Source organism: Quercus robur, chromosome 4 (assembly GCF_932294415.1).
Source record: "Quercus robur chromosome 4, dhQueRobu3.1, whole genome shotgun sequence".
NCBI lineage: Eukaryota > Viridiplantae > Streptophyta > Magnoliopsida > Fagales > Fagaceae > Quercus > Quercus robur.
Window position 1 is genome coordinate 20,026,034 of NC_065537.1, and position 23,514 is coordinate 20,049,547.

A 23,514-nucleotide genomic window follows, 5' to 3' on the forward strand; every position below is an offset into this window, starting at 1 on the left:
ACAACAAAACCTAAAACAAAACCTGGCCATCCCTACCCTAATATGTTTCATTCTCTTAACTATTCCACAATCAGGAAAAAAGAAAAGAGCGAGAGAGAGAAGATGACGAAAACGTCAATGGCTTCCCTAAGGTCATTCTCCGCGAGGTTCGTGGTTGCTCCGCTGAGGTACGTTACGATCTTTGCTGTTTTCTCTGTAAATATTTCACTCTAATTGTTTATTACTATTAAATCTATCAATGTGCTATGAATTTTCGCCTTAAAATTGCAAATTGTGAACCGAAATTTGGTTGATTAATGCAATGGTCCACAATTCACATAGATGAGAAAACTTGGCTAATCTTGAAGCGAAGTTTGATATGAAAAGGGTTTTTTTTTTTTTTTTTTGACGGTTTGTTCTCTGTGTTCTGCAAGAAAACGAAGAGGTTAGGATGTAATTGATGTTATCTTGGTTCTTGGATTATATTTTGACTAATTGAAACCAAAATCCTAAACCTTTATCTTTTAGAACTTTGTTTTGTGTGTGTAATGCTGCCAAATCTTTCTTTGTTTTGTATGTGTAACTTTTTTATGTACATATATAGTTTCCTTGCCACCGTCAAATTCAAAGAATCTGCAACTGAAGCCAACCTTCTCTGAAGAGCAAAATCCTAACCCCGGGTAAGAATTCTGATTCTCTTTCAATTGAAAACCTACCTACCCTATTATTATTTACTTTTGGTGTATGTAAACCCTTAAACAACTGTCAAATATGTTGAGTATATTGAACATGAAAAAATAATTATTCACCTCGGCATTTTGGTGCATCTGACTTTAAGATTGTCATTGATAATCCTAGAAAATGTGTTCCCAACTTTTGGATTGCAATTCTATAAGATACATTCATCAATTTGTTGCTATAATGTTTTTTCTCACCTTTGTAGGTACCATCAGTTGGTATTCCAGCACCAAAAAGGGCTCAACCTCTTGGTACCATCTCTGCTGCTCCTTGGGGTTCTACACTTATTTTGCCAATTTCATATTCATACATAGCCATGAGTTCTAAGGGACTCACTAAAGCCTCAAAGATAGGAACCTTGAATGCAAACTACATGGCAAAACGTTTGGAGGTTCTTAACTCATCCTTTTCATCTTTTGGTTTTATGTTTGCATATATGTGTTGATCTTGAAAAATAATTTCATTTGGCTTTCTGCAGCATGAAATAGAAGTTCATTGTTTTCTTAGTACAATATAATGATGTGAACATTACAAAGCCACTACCCCATTCTTTTTCGAGGAGTCAATGGAACAGTCGCCAATGAATTTCAAGGTATCCCAAATCATACTCTTCCTATGGATTCCCAATTCTGTAAGTTTACTTTGGCTTATAGTGAGTCATTTTAAATGCAAAACATAGCTGGTATACAACATGTGTTTGACAAAATATCTTACTCACTTTTGCATTTTTTCTTTTTTGATAATTCGATAGTTATACTCTTACATTAGTTTAAGCCAACTTCATGGTTTGTGTCTCTTGGTTTCTCTTCCTATGGATTCCCAATTCTGTAAGTTTACTTTGGCTTATAGTGAGTCATTTTAATTGCAAAACATAGCTGGTATACAAGATGTGTTTGACAAAATATCTTACTTACTTTTGCATTTTTTCTTTTTTGATAATTCGATAGTTATACTCTTACATTAGTTTAAGTCAACTTCATGGTTTGTGTCTCTTGGTTTTAAGCCTTTTCCTACAATTAAGGTAGTTTTGACATGTAGGAAAAGTACCTCTCTAAATTTCTGCCACATTTACCATTAAAAAACGAAAATGAATCACTTTGCATAGACTGTTATGTTCTAGGTGTTCACTACTCTTATATTAAAAGCTTTAATGCTGCCTATATTGATTCTCAGGATAAAACTTCAAATGGAAGTTTAAGACCTAGGGTAAAAGTGTTTGTGAACATGTGCAAAGAAAGAAACCTGTAACTGCCAAATAAGAACAATGGCTAAAGAGTTACAAAAAGGTAACGGTCAATAATATAACTTTTCCAAAAAATTTGAAACTCTTCCACCTTTCTTTTGATTTGGCAGCTACAGGCTCCTCTAGCTTATGATTACTTATGTGCAAAAAGGTTTTGAAGTGCTATGGAAGGAACATTTTCTTTGGTTATTACTTTTTTGTTGTAGAAACATCTATGATATTACTAACTATCCTTCTAATGACCATTATTCAATTATAATATACCTTTTGATGTGGTCTTCTAGGGTAAACATGAAGGAAAATGTTTGATGATTCAAAAAAATTTCTTATCATAAATTGTGTAATTTATAAATTTGTATTCACCTAAGTTAGACCATATTTCTTTCTGATGTCTTATGCTTTTTTTTTTTTCAAAAATTTTAAATATATGTGCAGGGTATACTGTTGGCTATGTGAATATTAAAGCAAAAATGTTGTTTATACTTTGCAAGTTGAACTTAGACATTGATGCTCAAGGTATGTGTATGCATGAGTAGATTTACAATATCAGCCAAGTCATAAATAGTTGTTTCTACAATTAAGGCTATTCTGCTATGTAGGGAAAACTACTATTTTAAAAACAGACATGCGTTAAGCAAAAACCCCTTAAACGCCACACCCCTATACAATCAGCACATCCTGAAGATGAAATGATGTATTGATTTGGTTAAAAACATAGTGACAAAAGAAAATATCTTCCTTCTCTCAATTTTCAGTCTCACATCCGTAGTACTTGCACTTTTTGTTATTTTTTGTTTCTTCTCTGCATATACCTAAGGTGGCATAGCGTTATTATTTTCCTTCTTCAAATACTGTTTTTGCAATCCAAAGTTTCTACTATTGCTTTTCCTATTTGAATTAGCATCTCCATTTTTAGTTATTTCTATACTCTAGAATTTTGTTTTAATTTCATTGGCTAGGGTTCGTTGGTCACATTTTGTTAATTGCTTTTATTTGGATTTTTCCTCCAGATTTACAATAATCCGGCTTTTGGTTTGGTGATTTTAGGGGTTTAGTGATTTTTCCCTAGAACTTCTTATCAGTGCTTAGAAAAACACATAATTATTCATGTAGGTAATTGCAACGTTTTAAAATTTTCTGTAGGGAGGTTCTTTTTATAATTCAAAATTGAATTTAAAGTTGTCTGTATATATTTTAAAAGAAATTTCCCCTTCTGAATTGTCTAGGGTTCTTCTTTCACCCTTATTAAAAAATAGATGGCTTTATTGTTTTTGTTTTTTTCCCTTGGAATTTTTTTTTAAATTTTTTTTAATCTATTTTTTCCATTCTATCCCTGCCAGAAACAGTGCTAATTGGTGGGTATACTATTATGGAATTGCATCGTGTTTTGGTTTAGGACTCTATCACCACAAGTCAAACTCAAAACCCACACACACGATGCAAAGAGCAAAGGGCAGTGGACAATTGGGCCTGGATTTTTTAATTTGGAAATATTTCCTATTCTATTTTTTCTTTCTAATTGAAGCTCCTTTGGAATCACAGTTCTCTCTAAATGGTGACAAGTTGAATTTATTGCTTTGGAACTAGGTTTAGTAATTTAATTTGGATGCTTTGGTCACAATAGATGGGTTTATTGTTTAGACTTATTGACAATTTTTTTCAAAGTAAAAACAGTTTTCTGTAACTAATCTTAATGAAATCCTTGGGATCAAATAAGTGTAGGATTGAATGTTGTGCTGATATTTGCTTTTCTTTTTTAATCTTATTTAGGTCTATTGTTCAGTTAAGGTTTGTTGGAACCGCAGGCAAAGAGAGATAGGCTGTATCCACGTAACCGGTAAAGTATTTGTTCTTTTTGTTTTGGTTTTATTGTGGTAGAACTCGAACACTTTAGTGGGTTTTCAAACTTGGGCTTCTTCCTCTAGAGGTGGAAGATTCCTTCTTTAATTTTTGGTTATCTATTTTCCCACATAACTTAGTTCCTAAATCCATACTAGAGCTTTCTACCTCTAGTTCCCTAAACTTTTAAGTTTTAAATTCTAAGTTTGGAAAGATTCTCCCCCTTGCTAATTTTTTCAGGTTATTTTTTCAAGTCTTCTGGTATTGAAATTTATAATATAATTAAACCTTTTAATCTCATCTCTTGAGACTATGTACCAAGATATACTTTTTAGGCAATTATAAGCCATCATGAATTTATTTATCTTTTGAGACCGTATAAGCCATCATGAATATTATTTCTTTTCAACCATGCTTTGGTAATCCAAAGAAGTAAATAAGTTCATTATGCAAAACCTGTATAACATTTTTCCTTCAAGCAATGGTGTGGCTTTAAATTTTAAGATATTTCATACTTAATTCCATCTGCCTTGATACTATAAATAAATTACCACTTATCTAAAAATTGTAAATTGTTAGAAACTAATAAATTTAATCATTCAATCAAAATTCTTAATTGCTCTTTCAGAAATCCTATTGCAAGGAGGGGGGAGAATATTGTCCAAAGAATGATGGAAAACTAGCAGTTTATTCACATGATTTCAAATCAATATCTAATCTAATACTATATATGTTAAAACAGAAGCTAAGAGAAAGTAAGGACCTACAATCAAGGATGTTAGGAAAGGTAGAGATAGAGTTATTTTCTATATTTTGCTCCCATGTCTTGCTGCTTGCTTTGTTGTATATGTTCTTCCTGTTGGTTGTGCAGGGTGAATGGGAAAAGGAGCTACCTTTGCTGGGTTTCTTGGTTCAATAAGAAAAAGGAGGAAGCTTTATACATTTTTGGTCGTGCTTTCCTTGGGTTTCTTTGAGAGGTTGGTCTGACTGTTGTGGAGAGTTGTTGGTGGTCTTTTTGGGTTAGAAAAGGATTTTGTTTATGGAGTTATGGAGGGCTGGAACAGTGGTACTTTTTGTATTTGTTATGTTACTTTTTTTTTTTTCTATCTCATTTGTCTATATTGAATTGTGCTTAAGAATAGCCAATGCTATTGCCCATTGTACCTAGATATATAAATTACTTTGTTATATACTACAGAATATGAGTAGCAAGATAGGAAATTTTACTATTAATAGGAAATTTCCTACTACGATTGTTTAAATATGAGCTATGAAAACAAGTTTGAGTAAAAAGTGAAAAAGAGAATTAATTTTTTTTTAATAATTTGATAATTCAAGAAGAGGGTGTTTGAACCTAACAAATATAACAATAATGTTATATAGATTTTGTAGATATTCTTTGTGCTTTCCCATACATCGCACGGGTTAGCGACTAGTTATTAATGAAAGCCCGAACCAATGCCTATGACTATAAATCCTCGCTCTCTTACAAGTCTTTTTGCATACCAACTCACTTCTTCTCTCTTCTTTCTTAACCTTACTTCTCTATTTTCTTCAATATCTTCACTTCTTTGACAATGGCGGACGAGGTGATTCTGCTAGGCACCTGGCTCAGTATGTATGCGATGAGGGTCAAGATTGCACTGGCCGAGAAGGGTATCCAGTATGATTACAAGCAAGAGGACTTGAATAACAAGAGCCCTCTGCTTTTAGAGGCAAACCCCATTCATAAGAAGATCCCAGTTCTCATCCATAACGGGAAACCTGTGTGTGAGTCTTTCGTCATTGTTCAGTACATAGATGAGGTCTGGAACGATAAGTCTCCATTGCTTCCCTCTGATCCGTACCAGAGAGCTCATGCCAGGTTCTGGGCTGATTTTGTTGATAAGAAGGTACCTTTAATGCCATTTCTTTTGTCTTTTACATTATTTTAATTTCTTTTCATTCTGGGTTAACGAGTTTTAATTTCAAGGCGGCAATGACATTCGAATGATTTAATTTGAAATGTGTATATTTTCTATAAATTTCGTACTTTTTTTTCTTGAGCTCTAAAGAAATATTCTTCTATCTCTATCGATTTGGTTTAAAATTTATTACTGTCACTGTTCATCCTTGTAATACAATGTGTGGAAAATACAGGTTAGTGTTGTTTCAATGAAGTTATGTACTACAAAAGGAGAGGAGCTGGAGGCAGGCAAGAAGGAATTCTTTGAAACCTTCAAGATATTGGAGGAGGAGCTTGGTGACAAGCCTTACTTTGGGGGTGAAACATTTGGGTTTGTGGACCTTTCTCTTGTCACTTTCTACACCTGGTTCCATGCCTACGAGGTATTTGGCAATATCAACATAGAGGCAGAGTGTCCCAACATTATTGCATGGGCTAAAAGGTGCCTCCAAAAGGAGACTGGCAAAGTCTCTTGCTGACCAGAAGAAAGTTTATGAGGCTGTTGGGCAATTGAGAAAAATACGTGGATACGAGTAGAGAAACGGTTTAGCCCGAATTATGGTTTTCAGTGGTTGTGTAATAAAGCTCATTCATATTGTAATACTCAAGTTTCAAGTTTGTTTACTTTCAAAAAATAGTTTGGGTTTGTTTCATTAAGGTCCGTTGAACTTGTAAGACACTTTGATGTGTTTTCTGAGCTTTAAATCAAATGGGCATGTATTGTATTATTATTATTTTTTTTTGGTAAAAAGCATGTATTGTATTATTTATGAATAAGAAAGACACCATGTTGTGTCTTCTAAATTTTAGATCATGTTGTGCCTTAAATATATTTGGAATAAACAAAATTTTGGTAAATATGTGTGTATGTGGGGACATATTAACCACGGTATTTATAAATATAATAAACTCATTTTAAGTGAATTAGATGATATCTTGCACAATGCACGAACTACTTTACAATATCATCTGAAATAATTTATAAATATATATATATATATTAAGATTTACATATAATATTTATATTGTTGTATAATATTTTGTTTGTCCACATTATTATTCATTGAATACTTTGAAACTTGATTTTCGTAATTTATATTTTATTAAAAAAAATTTATAACACTATAAAACTATAAAACATTATAATATTTTCATTTAAAAGTAATTTTTTTTTTCCAAACTGATTAAATGATTTTGAAATCCATAAATAAGAATCCATAAATAAGCATTTAAAGTATAAAATACTTTTATATCCTAAAATTAGATAAATTTAAGCAAACTCTCAAACACTTCCTCAACCACTTTATTCTCACAATCAAATATGGAGACCTCATTCACAAACACCCAATTCATTATCTCAATGAAATTAAAGAAATCATCTATAAGTATCAACATAAAGAGAATGTGATTAAACAAAGATAAATTGTCTAAAAACACATCCATTTATCAAAATTTAATTATCTTTAGTTGGCTTTTGTATCATTTAAAAAAAATTACTTTGAAATCATTATCAATTTTTATTTTTATCACAATTGCTCATTGTAGAGAGGGAAAATTCCCAACCTATCACAATCTGACACATCATACTACCAAGTCCACAAAATATGGCCAATTAGGAGCAGAGAAAGTGTCAGGATCTTATTACACTTGACACTTTACACCTTTATTGCGGAGGTCCGGAGTTGACGCTGATTACTCATCAGTTAAACACTTATTCTCGTCGACGTAATATCCCTTAATTTCCCGTCATCTTTGTATGCATTTTCCTTTAGGTTGTCACTTGTGCATACTCGTCTTTTTCTTTTGTAGAAAGGGAAGCAACCAGACAGAGAGTGAGGGCAACTGCTGCTCATATGAAAGAAGAAGAAAAAACTAAGGTGGGGGAGTCCTCGTCAACCCTTAGGGCCATTGGTAAGGGGGCGGCTAAGAGGAAGGCTGACGGGAAGGACGAGCGCCCATCGAAAAAGCCGTCCGTAACTCCGAGAGAGAAGGCTTCCTAAAAAGCCGCCGCTGCCAAAGCACAGGGCTGGTAAGGGGTTGATGACGACACCCAGCCCTTTCACTCAAGATTCTGAGTGTCGCCTTCTTACCCACAAGGATTATACTGTCGAGATGCTTGAGTCCATTATCAAAGACAAAGATACAGATCCTTGTGTTGGTCAGGCGACGGGTGAACTGGGGGATTCAGGCCTCTATGACCTTGCTCGGTTGAGTATCTTTCATTCTTTCTTTTACTTATTCATTTTCATGTGAATCAGCTGACGATTGCTCTGTTTTGTAGGCCCTAGTTCGTATGAAGGCTTTACAGGTTAAGGGTGTTACCAATGAAGGGGTGATTGCCTGTTAGCAAAACCATATCAAGAACATGACTGACGGGCAAGAACAATACAAGAACGCCCTCCGTACCCTTAACCAAGAGGTGAAGGAGTTAAAGGAAAAGCCAGAGGAGGAGGGTCATCAGCGGAAAAAGGACCAAGAAGCTAAGGAGACGGCGGAGAAATAGCTAGCGACTTTGTTGGGCCAGGTGGAGACGGCCAAGGTTGATGCTGTAAAGGAGTTCAAGGATTCACAGGCATTCATTGATTCTTGCGCTGTATATTATGGTGTGGGGTTTGAGGATAGCCTTAAACAGGTCAAATCCAATTATGAAAGTTCAAATATGTGTATAAACACCCTTGAACGTTTAGACTCCTAATTTACAAATTAACCAATTCAAGCTTTATGTCAAACAACTAGTGTGCGGAAAATGAACATAAGTTATAATATAGAATTGGAAAAACTATTTAAGCCAAATTAAAATCACAACCCACAGCAGATAATAAAAGGCAAAGATAAAAGGAAGGAAGATGCAAACGCAAAGACAACACGCGATGTATTATCGAAGAGGAAACAAAAACCCTCGGCGTAAAACCTCTCCGCCGCCCTCCAAACAGTAAACAATCCACTAGAAAATGTAGTTGAGATACATGGACAGCAATAGACCCTCTAAGTCTAATCTACCCAGTGCACCTAAGCCTTCCAAGCTTCTTGCTCCAACGAGGTTGCGTCGAACCTTTTTCTTTTCTAGCTTCCCGGATTCCGCTACTAGACCGTAGCATCAACCAATGTAGATTGGTTCCTTCCTAACTGCTTCCCAGAACACCAAACAGCCCTCTCACGGTGATAAATACGGTGAGAACAAGGTTTTGGTAAAATACCTCTCAAAGGTTTGACAATGGAGAGGAAGAGAGTTGAGGAATTGGAAGAGACTCTAATGTATAGATTGTAGGTGAATCAATCTTGTTTTACTCTAGGGTTTCTCTCTCAAAATTCTCTCTGGAAGCTCTCTTTCATTTGTGGATATAAGGGGTATTTATACTGGGGTGAGAGGAGAGTGTGAAACGTCAGGTTTTTTCAAAATAGGGGTGGCTCGCGGCTTGGCCTCGAGACTTGACTAAGTTGCGAGACCCAGTCGCGAGATAACCGTATGGCCAGTTGTCCTGTTTTGTCCTGTAGTGCTCCAGGTAGCATGACTGTTCACCTTCTGGCATGCTTGGCACGTGTGCTGCATCTGGCGGCTTGCAGTCGCGAGTCTCCCATGAGATCAAGCCGCGAGTCTCTGTTTTCTTGCACACTCTTGAGCAATCAACACTCTATCTCACTCACTACCCTTACAACAAACCCACCTAAATACAGAGTTACTAAATGCTGAAATACAAGCAAATTTGGCATAGAATGAAGCCAATAAGATGGTTGATTAAATTCAACCTTACAAATTACCCTGACCTGGATTTGGCGAAGGTCTCAATGGATGCCCCCTTGCCAACGACTCCAGCAGGTGACGCCATTCCAGAAGAGACTGACGACTCTACTAAGTTAGATCAGGACACTCAAGATAACGGCTTCGTCCTTGCTCAGCCTGCCTCGAATCCTTCCGTCGTTCCTTTGACTCCGTCGGCCAACCCTCCAACAGCTGAAAACCCTTTAGCTCGGGATGCCCTAATCCTTTTTCAGGGTGACGAGGCCCCAAAAGACCCTCCTGCTTCATGAACTTAGCGTTTTTCTTTACTGTAACTGTAGTCTAATTTTTGGATACTGCCCTTTTTGTTTTTTCTTGGGCTTTGCTTGTAAAAACTTTATTTTATTTATGGTGTTTTATATCCATTTCTTTCAGTATGTTTCATTGTTGTATGTTCGTCTTCTTGCTTTTATGAATCCATCCATATGTGAGATGAATCCATGCTTTATGGTTTAAACCCGTCCACTTTGTGGACGACTCACCCAATTTTTGGACTCATCCACTTTTGGACTCATCTACTTTATGGATTTACTAAGTTCGTCCACTTTGTGGACTTAGTGATAAATTCGTCTACTTTGTGTACTGAGTAATAAACTCGTCCATTGTGTGGACCTTAATGATAAATTCATCTACTTTGTAGACTGAGTAATAAACTTGTCCATTTTGTGGACTTGATAAAAAATTTGTCCACCTCGTGGACTTAGTAATAAGCTCATCCACCTTGTGGACTTGATGATAAATTTGTCCACTTTGTGTGGACTTAGTAATAAACTTGTCCATTTTGTAGACTTAATAATAAATTCGTCCACTTTGTGGACTTGATAATGTGCTTGTCCACTTTGGGGACTTTGTAGTGAACTCGTCCACTTATGGACTTAGTTGCAAACTCGTCCATTTTATGGACTTGATAATATATTGTAGAAAAAACACAGTAAGTCATATCTAAATGAAACCCCTCTTATTATGTTAAACCATGCATTCGTAGAAAAAGTAGTTCTTAAAAAGAAGAAAACCTGCCCTTTGGGCTTAAAAAAGAGTTATTGTAGCAAAATCTAAAGTAAAATAGAAAAACTGAGGAATGTAGCTAAATTTTGACTAAGGTATACTAAAAATAAGGGTGTGCTACTCTTCATGTTATCCTCTTTATTGGTAGTACTTTTACAGGTGCTCGACGTTCCATAGGTGATGTAGCTTCCATCCGTCCATTGTCTCCAGGTGGTAGGTGCCCTTCTCTACTGTTAGGACATATGTGTTTCACTTGTTAAGAACATATGTCATGATTTTATGTAATTGGCTAATCCTTTGACAAAACGCACTTTACATGTATTTGGGTAGATCTAGGATGAGGTTTAATACGTCAATAAACAAGGTTTCAAGATCAAGTGTTAAAGCCATCAAGTCTGTCCAAGAAACAAGTGAAGAAGTACTAAGTTTTTAAAGCTCAATAGTTGCTCGACACCTCTCGACATCTAGGCTATCTATTGAGCCTCTTAAGGTGTTTCTTATCGCAATCTCGACACTTGCTCGACACCTTAACTGTCGAGCTTTACGATTTTCAGATCTAATTTTCAGCCCGTGATGACATGTATGTGTAGGGTTTCTTTTCTCACAGCCCTAGACTTATATAAGGCTTATTTTAGAGGCTGTCACATAAGAGAATACAAGGAGAACATATGTAAAAGGTGACCAATGCCTTATTCTCCTTGAAAGAGGCTACTGCGTCTTTGCGCCTTAGGGTTTTATAACCAAGTGCTTCTTGATCTTCATTGTTGATGAAGTAAAGAACTTTGCAGCCAACAATATTCTTCTAGTTGGTGATTAAGTCGCATACTGGGATCAGCACAATTGGTTAGTCACGTACTGGGATTCGTGCATCAAAGGGTGATGTTTATATATTGAAGAGTTCAGAGGTTCTGAAACGGTAGAAGGTTTCTACTGTGAGTTCATCTATGATGATTGTAAAGTCTAGGGACAAAGGTTTTGTACTAAATCTGAAACTTCTCTTTACTGTAGTGGATTCCTTTTCGGGAAGGTTTCCCCTAGGTTTTTTACTGTGAAACTAGTTTGTTTAATTGGTTTTCCTGGGTCATCATATCTTGTTTTATTTATTTTTCCACTGCATGATTTTGACATGATATTGATGTTTGTTTATTTTAACAAGTTTTATTAATAAAAAATCTATTTAACAACTTGGATTTAAAACTTGTTCATTCTATCAATCAGGGTCTAAATTTCCTAACAAGTGGTATCAGAGCGGGTACACTCTGATTGGATTAATTTCCTGAGTGTGATCCTTGACCCTTGTTGTCATGGATCATGGACAATCTCTTTTGATTCCTCCTTTATTTGATGGAACTAATTATGCGTACTAGAAAGTTCGTATGAAAGTTTTTTTGTAGGCTTTAGGTGAATAGGTATGGCAAATTGTTGAAGTTGGCTAGATTAAGCCAAAAGAAGCATTGGTAGATTGGGATGATGCAATAATCATAGCGACAAATTTCAACAGTAGGGCCTTAAATGCCTTGTTTTGTGGGGTGACCAATGAGGAATTCAAGAGAATATCATCCACAGAAGTTGCCAAGGAAGCATGGACCATTCTTGAAACCACCTATGAAGGTACCAAGGCAGTAAAGACTGTGAAGTTTCAAAGACTCACTAGTAGTTTTGAAGAAATAAAGATGGAGGAGGATGAGACCTTTGATGAGTTCTATGCTAAACTTAAGGATATTGTGAATTCTGCCTTCAACCTTAGAGAATGTATTGTAGAATCCAAAATTATTAGGAAAATCCTTAAGTCCTTACCTGAAAGATTCCATGCCAAGATCACTGTCATTAAGGAAGCAAAGGACATTGATCAAATTCCTTTGACTGAGCTTGTAGGAAACCTTCAAACCTATGAGATGGGATTAGGCTCAATGGGAAAAGGTGGAAAGAGTAGAAACTTGGCTCTTAAGGGTATAGAGGAGGAGATTGAGGACTCTAAAGATGAAGATAAAAGTGAAGATGAGGATGAGAATTTAACTTTCACAACTGATGAGATTATCAAGCTTCTTCAATTTGGGAAAAAGGATAAGGGCAAACCTCCTAGGAAATCTAAATCCTCAAGGAAGGGCAAGAATGAGAAACCCCTCTTCCAATGTCATGAGTGCAAAGGTTTTGGTCATATGAGGATAGAGTGTCCAAACTACCTCATGAAGGAAAAGACCAAGGAGTCAAAAGGTAAAGGGTTTGTTGCGACTTGGAGTGATACTAAGAATGACTCTTCTGATGAGTATGTGGATGAATGTCGTCACATTATGGCCTTTGCTACCTCAACCAATAAGGTGATTGTGGAGGGTGATTGTGGAGAGTGCTAGTGACAGTGAGGATTCTTTTTCTAATGATGAAGTACCCAAGAAGATGACCCTTCATGAAACCTATGATAAGCTATGCACTGAATTTATAAAATCTGAGAAGACTTCTCATCTTTGTAGAAAAGAGCTTAATGAGGTAAAAACTAAAAAAGCTGATCTGTTAGTCAAACTAGATGAGACTACAAGGTTAGTTGAGACTCTTGTTGTGGATAACACCTCATTAGAAGAGAAGGTTAAGAATCTTGAGGTTGAGCTTAGTCAAGCTAGAACTCAAATAGAGAGAATGTCTAGTGCAAAGCTTGATGAGGTATTAAGTGCTTAAAAGCCTAGTTCTGATAAGACTAGCTTAGGATATGCTGTTTCCTCCAGCTCCTCCTCTTCCACGGCTTTTGAATCAAGGACTGTCTTTCTACCCCAATCTAAGAAAGGTAATAAAGGTATGAAATCCAAAACTGTTTTGGCTAATTCTGAATCCTTTGTTAGACCTCATGTTTGTCACTATTATGGTGTTTCTGGACACATTCGTCCTAATTGCTTTAAGTTGTATCCTCAAAAGCAAGTGTCCAAACGGTCACAGGTTTCCTCTCAAGAACCTACACCTTTGTTTGGAAAGTTATTAAAAGCCTTGAGCTTTTTAACTCAATTTCAGGAGAATTTTAATTCTTCTTTGTCCTTTTGTAGACATACTAGGACACGTGCCTTTTCATCTTCACGACCAAAGACTCGTGCTGTGTGGGTAAGAAAGGAGCCTAAGAATTAATTGTCTTTTCTGTTTGTCCTCTGCTTTAATTCTTTCTATCTAAAGTAGGACTCTCTTTGCTTGATTTTTTATTTGCTTTTGGAATCATGCTTTCATGCATCTGCACCTTTCTATCATGCCTTCATGCATATGCATCTTTCTTTCTGCTTTCATGTTGTTTGTCTATTTTTGTCTAGTTGTTTAGTCTTTATTTTGTTTGTTTTTCAAAATAAAAGAGAAAAATCATAAAAATACAAAAACAGTGTGTTTTGTGTACATTGGTACTTGTGTACTTTGGATGACCATTGAAGCGAAGTTTTCTAAATTTTGTATCTCTTGTAACTTAGATGAGCATCTCTATGCACAATTAAGCAAGTGAGCTTTGTGGCTCTTGTTTGTGATGAGTAAGATTAAGTTATCTCTTGTACTTAACACTCATATCACTCTTTTTGACGGGAAAGACTAGAAAATCCTAAGAGAAAGGCATAAATAATCATCTCACCACTGTTGCCCACCAATCATGAAATGACACCAGTATGCTTCGGCATAGCAAAAGTGCAGTGTTAATGACATTTTTGTGCTTAGGCATAGCAAAATTGGAATGTCAAATATCATTGGGTATTTCTTTTCTCTCTCTTATATGTCCATGCATGATATGCTTAAAAGAAAAAAATATGCAAAGAAAAATCAAAAGCAAAAAGAACAAAAATGCTTTAAATATGATTGCAAGTGTGTATTTTAGGAGATGTGGGAGTTATAGGATGTACCTCGAAGGTGATAGTCCCCATCAAGCAGTTATGATTGTGTGTGAGTTAAAATGATTTTCTCATATCTCAAATCGTCATAACATGTATACACTAATGCAATCTTGCGATGTTTTTCACATACAACACGCAATATTCTTTGCTACTTTTGATACATGTGCAAGTACAATGTGATTTGGCCATCACAAGGAATATTTGTCTTAATGTATGCTCACTAAACTGTCTTAGCTTATTATTGAAATATAAAATTGGTTAGACTTGTTTAGTGTGTGTGTTTTAGGATCTATGTGCTTAACATTTTTCTTGTTGAGAGATTTGTTTTTCACATGTTTTGCATCCTTTTATTATCTTGTCATTCATAGCATCTTGTTTCATTGTATTCATGCATTTATATGGATTTCATGTGCCCCCTTAATCATCCTTTATCATCTTTATATTTCTCGGGTGAAGCTTTATAGCTTCATGTACCCTTTGTTAATCATGACAAAAAGGGGGAGAAATTGTGATGTGGTTTCTTTTTTTTAAGATTCTACATGTTAGGGGGAGAAATACATTCCTTTATAAGGGGGAGATATGTTTCATTTTGTTAGGGGGAGTGTTTACCTCCTTGTTGTTGTAGGAGCTCCTTTTAGCTTCTTCTTCTAGTACACCGGTCTTGTGACCATTTATAGACATACATTGTACTTATCTCTTTCTTTATGTTGAGGTATGTTTCTTTCACCTACCTCTACATGTGTTGTTTCTTTTCTATCTTTATACATATGTTTCTTATTAATTGTATGCAATCTATTATTTCTGTTTCACACAAAGATGCCTTGATGAGTTTTGTTTAAAGTGTTTCAGAAATACAATTTGTCAAAATTTACTTGCCATAAACTCTCTTCTTGCAAAGTTTTTCAAGAGTTTATATTAGGATAAATTTTATTATATTCAACAAGTGAATATGAGTTGAGTGATTTATGACTTTTCCCGTATGTTCATTTGTTTGTTGTGGTTTTGTCACGAATTGCCAAAGGGGGAGATTGTTAGGACATATGTTTTACTTGTTAAGAACATATGTCATGATTTTATGTAATTGGCTAATCCTTTGACAAAACGCACTTTACTTGTATTTTGGTAGATCTAGAATGAGGTTTAATACTTCAAGAAACATGATTTCAAGATCAAGTGTTGAAGTCATCAAGTCTGTCCAAGAAACAAGTGAAGAAGTGCTAAGTTTTTAAAGCTCGATAGCTGCTTGACACCTTTCGACAGCTAGGCTATCTATCGAGCCTTTTAAGGTGTTTCTTATCGCAATCTCGACACCTGCTTGACACCTTATCTGTTGAGCTTTATGAATTTCAGATTTTCAGATCTGATTTTCAGCCCATGATAACATGTATGTGTAGGGTTTGTTTTCTAACAACCCTAGACCTATATAAGGCTTATTTTAGAGACCATCACATAAGAGAATACAAGGAGAACATATGCAAAAGGGGACCAATGCCTTATTCTCTTTGAAAGAGGCTACTGAGTCTTTGCGCCTTAGGGTTTTGTAACCAAGTGCTTCTTGATCTTCATTATTGATGAAGTGAAGAACTTTGCAGCCAACAATCTTCTTCTAGTTGGTGATTAAGTTAGGTACTAGGATTCGCGCAATTGGTTAGTCACGTACTGGGATTTGTGCATCAAAGGGTGGCGTTCATATATTGAAGAGTTTAGAGGTTCTGAAGCGGTAGAAGGTTTCTGCTGTGAGTTCATCTACGGGGATTGTAAAGTCTAGGGCCAAAGGTTTTCTACTAGATCTGAAACTTGTTTTTACTATAGGGGATTATTTTTCGGGAAGGTTTTCCCCCAGGTTTTTTACTGTGAAACTAGTTTGTTTCATTGGTTTTCCTAGGTCATCATATCTTATCTTATTTATTTTTCCGCTACATGATTTTGACATGATATTAATATTTGTTTTTTTTAACAAGTTTTATTAATAATAAATCTAATTAACAACTTGGATTTAAAACTTGTTAATTCTATCAACCGGGGTCTAAATTTCCCAACATCTACCATGACGTGACTCGGTAGGGTCCTTCCTAATTGAGGCCGAGCTTTCCTTGGGTAGGGTCTCTAGCAGCGCCCATAACCTTCCTTAAAATGAGATCTTTGACTTGAAAGTCTCTATGTCAGATCAGGAGTTGTAGTGCTTAACCATGCGATCTTGGTATCGTGCGAGCCATTGTTCTGCTGTCGCCCTGACTTTGTCAACTAGATCAAGCTACAGACACATAGCCTCATTGTTTTTTCTTTCATCATGGTTGTCTACCCTGTAGCTTGTGAGTTCGACCTCGGCTGGAATGACTACTTCGCTTCCTTACGTTAGCCAAAATGGTGTTTCTCTTGTGGGTGTCCTCGTCGTTGTCCTATACGCCCATAGTATGCTTGGCAACTTTTCAGGTCATATATCTTTTGCCCCCTAGAGCCGAGTCTTGATAATTTTGAGTAAGGATCGGTTCGTGACTTCAACTTGTCCGTTTGCTTAAGGGTGGGTAGGGGAGAAGTAGTGATTTCTAATCCCTAACTACGAGCAAAAATCCCAAAAAGAGTTGTCAAATTATTTCCCGTTGTTTGAGACTAAGACTCTAAGGATCCCAAACCTACATATGATGGACCTCCAGACGAAGTTTCTCACGTTCTTCCTCGTAATGGTAGTTAAGGCTTCAGCTTCCACCCATTTCATGAAGTAGGCGATGCCTACTATCAGGAACTTCAGCTATCGCACTGCAATTAGGAATGATCCCATGATGTCTAATCCCCACTAAGCTAACAGCCATGGGGCTGTCATAGGGTTCAACTCTTCGGACGGTTGTCAGATGATGTTGCTGAATCTTTGGCATTTGTCATAGGATTTGACATAAGTCTGAGCATCTTTTTGCATGGTGGGCCAGTAGTACCCTACTCGAATCAGCTTGTGTACCAACGATCATGACCTTGAGTGGTTTTCGCAGATCCATTCGTGGACTTCTCTCACGATGTAGTTTGCTTCTTCAGGACCCAAACACCTTAGATATGGGCAGGAGAAGCCTCTCTTATATAAGACGTCCTTCATCAAGATGAACCGCGCTACTTGGACCTTCAACTTTCTTGCGGCCTCCCTTCCGTCTGGTAAGACGCCATTTTTCAAGTAAAAGAATAACGACGTGGTCCAATTGCTTTCGGAACCTATCTCCTGCACATTGATGGTATCTATTAGTGGAGAAAGTTGAACAAAAGAGAGTATGTTATCAAGGGTAGTCATATGTTCGGCTAAAGCGGCTTTGGCAAGGTGGTCAGCTTGCTCGTTCTCTCTTTTGGGTATTTGGATAATTTTGGCCTTCAACTCGTCTACCCTTCTTTTTACTTGATCTAGATATCTCTTCATTCTTTCGCCTCTGCATTCATAATCCGCGTTTACTTGGTTAGTGACGACCTGAGAGTCGTAGTAAAAAACTACTCTTACAGCTCCTGTTGCTTTGGCGAGATCAAGCCCTGCCACTAAAGCTTCATACTTCGCTTCATTGCTGGTGGTAGGGAAGTCGAGGTGAACAATACATTCGATCAGGTCTCCTTCAAGAGAGAAAATTACAACATCTACACCCCCGGCCTGCCTGTTTGACGACTCATCTGTATGTATACTCCACTGCGGACATTCATCTGCCCCCTTGTCTTCCCCGTTGGTGAACTCTACTATGAGGTCAGCGACGACTTGCCTTTTGATGGCGGTGCGCAGTTGGTACTAAATGTCAAACTCACTCAACTCTATCGCCCATAGTGCCAATCAACTAGCAGCTTTGGGGTTGCTTATTACCTGCCATAAGGGTTTTTCGGTTAAGACAATTACCGTGTGGGCTTGGAAGTACGGCTTAAGTTTGTGGGTTGTCGTAACCAAAGCAAAGGCGAGCTTTTCCAAGGGTGGATACCTTTCCTCTACACCACAAAACTCTCAACTAGCGTAGTATACGGGCTTTTGAACCTTGTTTTCTTCTCTGACCGAGGCTGCGCTGATGGCTACTAGGGAGACAACCAAATATAGAAAGAGCTTTTCCCCCGGTTGTGAAGGACTTAGCAACGGTGGGGAAGAGAGATAGGCGTTTAGCTCCTTGAATGCATGTTGACACTCGGCAGTCCATTCAAAAAGATTTTTTTAGCTTGCGGAAGAAGGGTAAACATTTATTCGTCACTCTTGACACGAATCTATTCAGGGCGGCTACTTTATCGTTTAAACTCTGCACGTCTTTCACACTCTTCAGGGGGGGGGGGGGGGCATCTCTACTATGGCTTTGATCTTATCTAGGTTGGCCTCGATGCCTTTTTGAGACACCATAAATCCTAGGAATTTTCCCGCCATCACTCCGAATGCACAATTACTTGGATTAAGCTTCATGTTGTAGGAGTGAAGGGTGCTGAAGGTTTCCTTAAGATCCTTCAAATGGTCCCCTTCTCTTTGGCTTTTTACTAACATGTCGTCGACGCAAACCTAAACATTTCTTCTGATTTGGTTCACAAACATCTTGTTCATGAGCCTTTGATACGTTGCGCCTGTGTCCTTAAGGTCGAATGACATTACTTTGTAACAAAAAATACCTTGGCTGGTAACAAATGAAGTCTTCTCCTGATCCATTTCATCCATCCGGATCTGATTGTACCCTGAAAAGGTGTCCATGAAGCTCAGTAGCTGGTGCTAAGCTGTAGAGTCTATCAGTACGTCGACTCGAGGGAGAAGGTAACTATCCTTGGGGCATGTTTTATTCAGATCCGTAAAGTCTACGCACATCCTCCATTTCCCATTGGCTTTCTTGACCATCACCACGTTTGCTAGCCAATTGGGATAGTATACTTCCCTGATGAAACCCACCTTTTGTAACTTGCCGACTTCTTCTACTATTGCTCAGTCTCGCTCTTGGGTGAATACTCACTTCTTCTGTCAGACAAGCGAAAAAGAAGGTGACACATTCAACCCGTGTACCATGACCGATGGGTCAATTCCTGGAATGTCTTCATGACTCCAGGCAAATACGTCCTGATTCTCCCTGAGGAAGGCTACGAGTGCTTGGCAAACTATTGGGCTGGTGAGAGTGTCAATCTTCGTGGTTCCGTCTAATCTGGTGCTATCGAGGGGTATCTCCTCGAGCCTCTCTATGGGTACCGCCCCCGTCCACTGTTCCTCTATGCTCATGGTTTGTAGATGGTTGTCCATCTCCAACATCGCAATATAGCATTCATGCGCAACTACCTAATCTCCTTGCAATTCCCCTAGTCTGTATGCTATGGGGAATTTAATCATTAGGTGGTAGGTTGAAGTTATGACCTTCCATGAGTTAAGTGTAACACCCCAACCTAATTGCCTAATTAATTTTATGGGTTTATATGCATGTTATTGTCTTAATTACTTTTAAGTGCATGAAGCTTTGATTTTGTGATATTATAGAACATATATGCCCTTTTAATGTGATGGATATAAATTTATAAAGGTAAGGATATATATGTGTGTGTGTGTAAAGTGATATTATTCTTTGTAGATAAGTGTGAATGCAAAGAATATATATATATATATATATATATAAGTGTGAATGCAAAGAAAAAAAAAAGGGTTGAAAAGTGGGTGTGATTTTCTTCCCTAGCATCCCACCCCAATTTGTCCACATTTCTTATCTTCTTTTGTGCCCCAAAAGTCTTCTCCTTATCCTATTTTGCTGGCTGCCTCAGATCAGAAAGTCCAGCAGCTCCTTTTTCTTCTTTCTCTATTCCTCTTTCTCTCTTCTTGTTTCTTTCTTCTCCCCTTCTTACACGGCAACCTTCTCTCCCTCACCAAGACAAAATATTCCTCTCTAAAGAAGAAATTAAAGGGTTAACACTAAAATTTCAGCTTCAAATTGTTGGGAGTAAGTAATCAAAACTTCATTTGTTTATTTCTACTTCTTTATCCTCTATCTTGATTTTAGAGGCTGAACTATGATTCTGTTTTAGTGATTGAAGGTTTGATGAAATTTTGATCAATTGAATGCTTATTAACATATTTTAATATGTATAGTATGGGTATAAAAATACCCAAATGAAATTAAGGCCTATTGCTATTTGTTGATGATTTTGTAAGAATATGTACTGAAGCTGTCTCTGTGACAGATTTGAGGTTTACAACAAGAAAAATATGTATTAAATCATATTTTGTGAATTAGGATTCTAGGAGTAGTTTTTATGAATTCTAAGATACACATGGTTTTTATAGAAGTGGTCTCACAGCATTTGGATGAACATAAAAATAATGGTTTAATTTGTAATTTGCAAGAAATTCTGTCAGGACAGATTTGAGTATCCTGTCTTGTGTGATTTTTAGTAAATCATGGGTTTATTTTTTGACACCGAAATTTTTATGGTATATACTGGACATATAGGGTAGTAGTTCTGTAAAATTTCATGACAATTGGATGTGTGTGGACAGTCCGTTTGTATTTTACAAATGGAGCAAATGCTGCTGAAATGAGCAGTGAACAACATATGTTACACCTGACTCTGTGGATTTAATTCTCAAGTTAGGTTGAATGTTTTGAGTTATAATTTAATATGATCATCCTTTGGTATGTTTGGAACATATATAAATTTTATGAATTGGTTTCTCTGTGGTTTGGGTGCAAAATGTGTTTGATGGTCGTATCATGTACTTTGGGGAACTTTATGTGATGGGAATTAAGATTTCTTGAGTTTGAGAGCTAGGTTGTGATTGAAGTATAAGTTTATATATTAGGAAGAGTTTGTTCATAATAAGTCTTGATTTTTCATTTAGGTGGCCAGAACAAGAATACGGACACTTGAGCTCCTCGTATACAATCTCTCGTGCCTTCTGTTTTCAGGCAAGGGACTTGTGACATGTGCTTTTAATAAGTATAAAGATTATTTCGAAAACTATTATGCATTAAAACTTTGTGATTAGAGATATTACATATAAGCATGATTTAAGTAAAATATATGTTCGTGAGTTGTTCAATCTTATATATATGATAATTTTAGCATATTAATGCTAGTACCTATATCGCGAATATAATATTTCAGAATGAATTGGATATGCTACTATTATGAAATAATTATGTAAAAGCATAGTTATCAGAAAAATATAGCATTCGAGTTATTCGATTGTTATGTTCTGAACTCAGCCAGTAGGGGTTAATTATTGGTTTTCCATGGAAAATGTTCTCTGTTTGGCCATTTAAAGTAGAGGAAATGGGGTTGCCCATAACTCTAGGTCATTTAAAGTAGAGGAAATGGGGTTGCCCGTAACTCTGAACAAGGCCTTCTTCCCAATGTGTACGGACGAAGGGGAGGAATAAAACCTTGAGGAGATGTGCCATCGGGCCTCTCAAAGAGGACAATATCATGCACACGAGGCCACCCAAATGTGATGAGGCATTCTCTGTACAGACTTATCAAATGTGGACTAACCAATATGTTATGAATAGCTATATTATGTTATTGTTCATGAGAGAATGATTTTGTTTTAAATGCATTATGAAAAGTTAAAAGCTCTCATGAAAAGAAGTTTATGATGAAGCATTTATAGTCCTTTTTAAGATAAGGTTACAGAATTATATTTATGTTCCTTATTATGTCTTTTTATTATTATATGAAAGGAAAATGAACTATTTTTCTCTGCAAGTTCATAAGTTATTTTAAGAGCAATATGAATAGTATGAAGATTTTATCAAAGCTAGCATATCCATAAACTATTTGATTTACATGCATTCTTATTAAAGGCCCATGGAGCTTTAAAACCTTACTGGGCTTCGCAGCTCACCCTATTATATTTCAGTGCACAGGTTCTTCCTGGAAGCAGCGAGAGTATTAGAGGTGGCAAGGATTCTGTGTTTTCTCGTTTGTTAGAATGTAGAGTTTTGTTGTATAGCAGTTAGCTCTTTTGTTGTATAGAAGGAATCAAGATGTACTTGATCCTTTGAGCATAGATGTAATTCGGTACCTTAGTTTGTTTTGAACCCCAGTTGTATGTCTTTGGTGTTAGGTTTGTAATAAGAGTTTTGCTAAACATTTAGCTATGTAATATTTACTTGAATACCTTAAGTTTCAATCAGGTGGTATATTTCCAAGTTTGAAGGAAATGAAATTTCAGGGTTGCCATCATTTTTGTATATATTGGCTTTTTTGCAAGAAAATAAGCAGGAAGTCAAGAAATAATTCTTGATAAGTACCTTCAGTTTAGGTTGGTTCGTGTCAATATTGAGGTAAACTTAATATTAATATGCCGGTCATGCTCTAAACTTTGAAGTACAGGTTTGGGTTGTGACATTAAGGGTTGGTCATCCTATGATGGCATTGTAGGCGGAGGAGCAATCAACAACAAGGAATGTAACATCCCTAGTGATTTGCTGAGGATAGTCCCTAGTTGTTACAGGCAATGTGACCGCGCCAAAGGGGTATACTTTTGTTCTTCCAAACCCAACGAGTGGAGCGTTGGTTGGAACTAGACGTCTCTGTCGATCCGCATCTATTGGAACGCTGGGTAGTAGAGAATGTCTGCGAAACGTCTGTCCTCAACCAAGACCGAGTATGTGTTATAGTCTCCTACTCGGATGCTAACGATGAGGGCGTCATCATGTGGGTAGTGAAGACTTCGAGTATCTTCTTTCGTGAAACCAATAATTGGGTTATCAACTCGTGGCATCTTTGGGACGACACTTGTCAGCTGAACATTTTGAACTATTCTGAGTGATAGTTTTTAGACCCTTTAAAACCACCATTGGATTAACCTAGGTAATAGCTAAATTCTTATTTAGTCCAAATTAACAAATCTAGGTTATCACAATTAAAACAATCATATCATGCAAAGCAGCGGAAAGATAAATAAGACAATGATATGATCACCCAGGAAACCAAACCGGTAAAAACTTGGGGAGGATTTAACCTAGCTATCTTTAAGGTAAACCTGAATCCACTATGAAAGAATCGAAGTTGTTCAACAGGACTTAGACCACTAACATCCTATTGCTACCCACCAGTAGAAACTTACTGACACGACCACGTGCAAGCTCCGAAACCACGGACTCCTTCTTTCTTGGATTCCCCAGCAAGTACAAGTACACCTGCTTGTGTTTCTTTAAGTTCTTATGGTAGCAACTGAATG

At 36.8% G+C, this 23,514-nt stretch overlaps 2 long non-coding RNA genes and 1 pseudogene across 3 annotated transcripts; all 3 read left to right on the forward strand.

The window, feature by feature from the left end:
• Positions 1-3,391, forward strand: LOC126720819 (uncharacterized). Of its 2 annotated transcripts, XR_007653699.1 has the most exons (6): positions 1-167; positions 584-659; positions 923-1,108; positions 1,196-1,309; positions 2,396-2,476; positions 3,301-3,391. It is a non-coding gene; the product is annotated as an uncharacterized LOC126720819 (long non-coding RNA). The 2 variants fall into 2 exon arrangements; XR_007653698.1 differs by lacking the exon at positions 3,301-3,391 and having other exon boundaries at positions 2,396-2,526.
• A 1,714-nt stretch (positions 3,392-5,105) lies between these two features.
• LOC126720816 (probable glutathione S-transferase) lies at positions 5,106-6,472 on the forward strand (annotated as a pseudogene).
• A 13,511-nt stretch (positions 6,473-19,983) lies between these two features.
• Positions 19,984-22,514, forward strand: LOC126720818 (uncharacterized). The gene is made up of 2 exons (XR_007653697.1): positions 19,984-20,269; positions 22,189-22,514. It is a non-coding gene; the product is annotated as an uncharacterized LOC126720818 (long non-coding RNA).
• Positions 22,515-23,514: the final 1,000 nt, after the last annotated feature.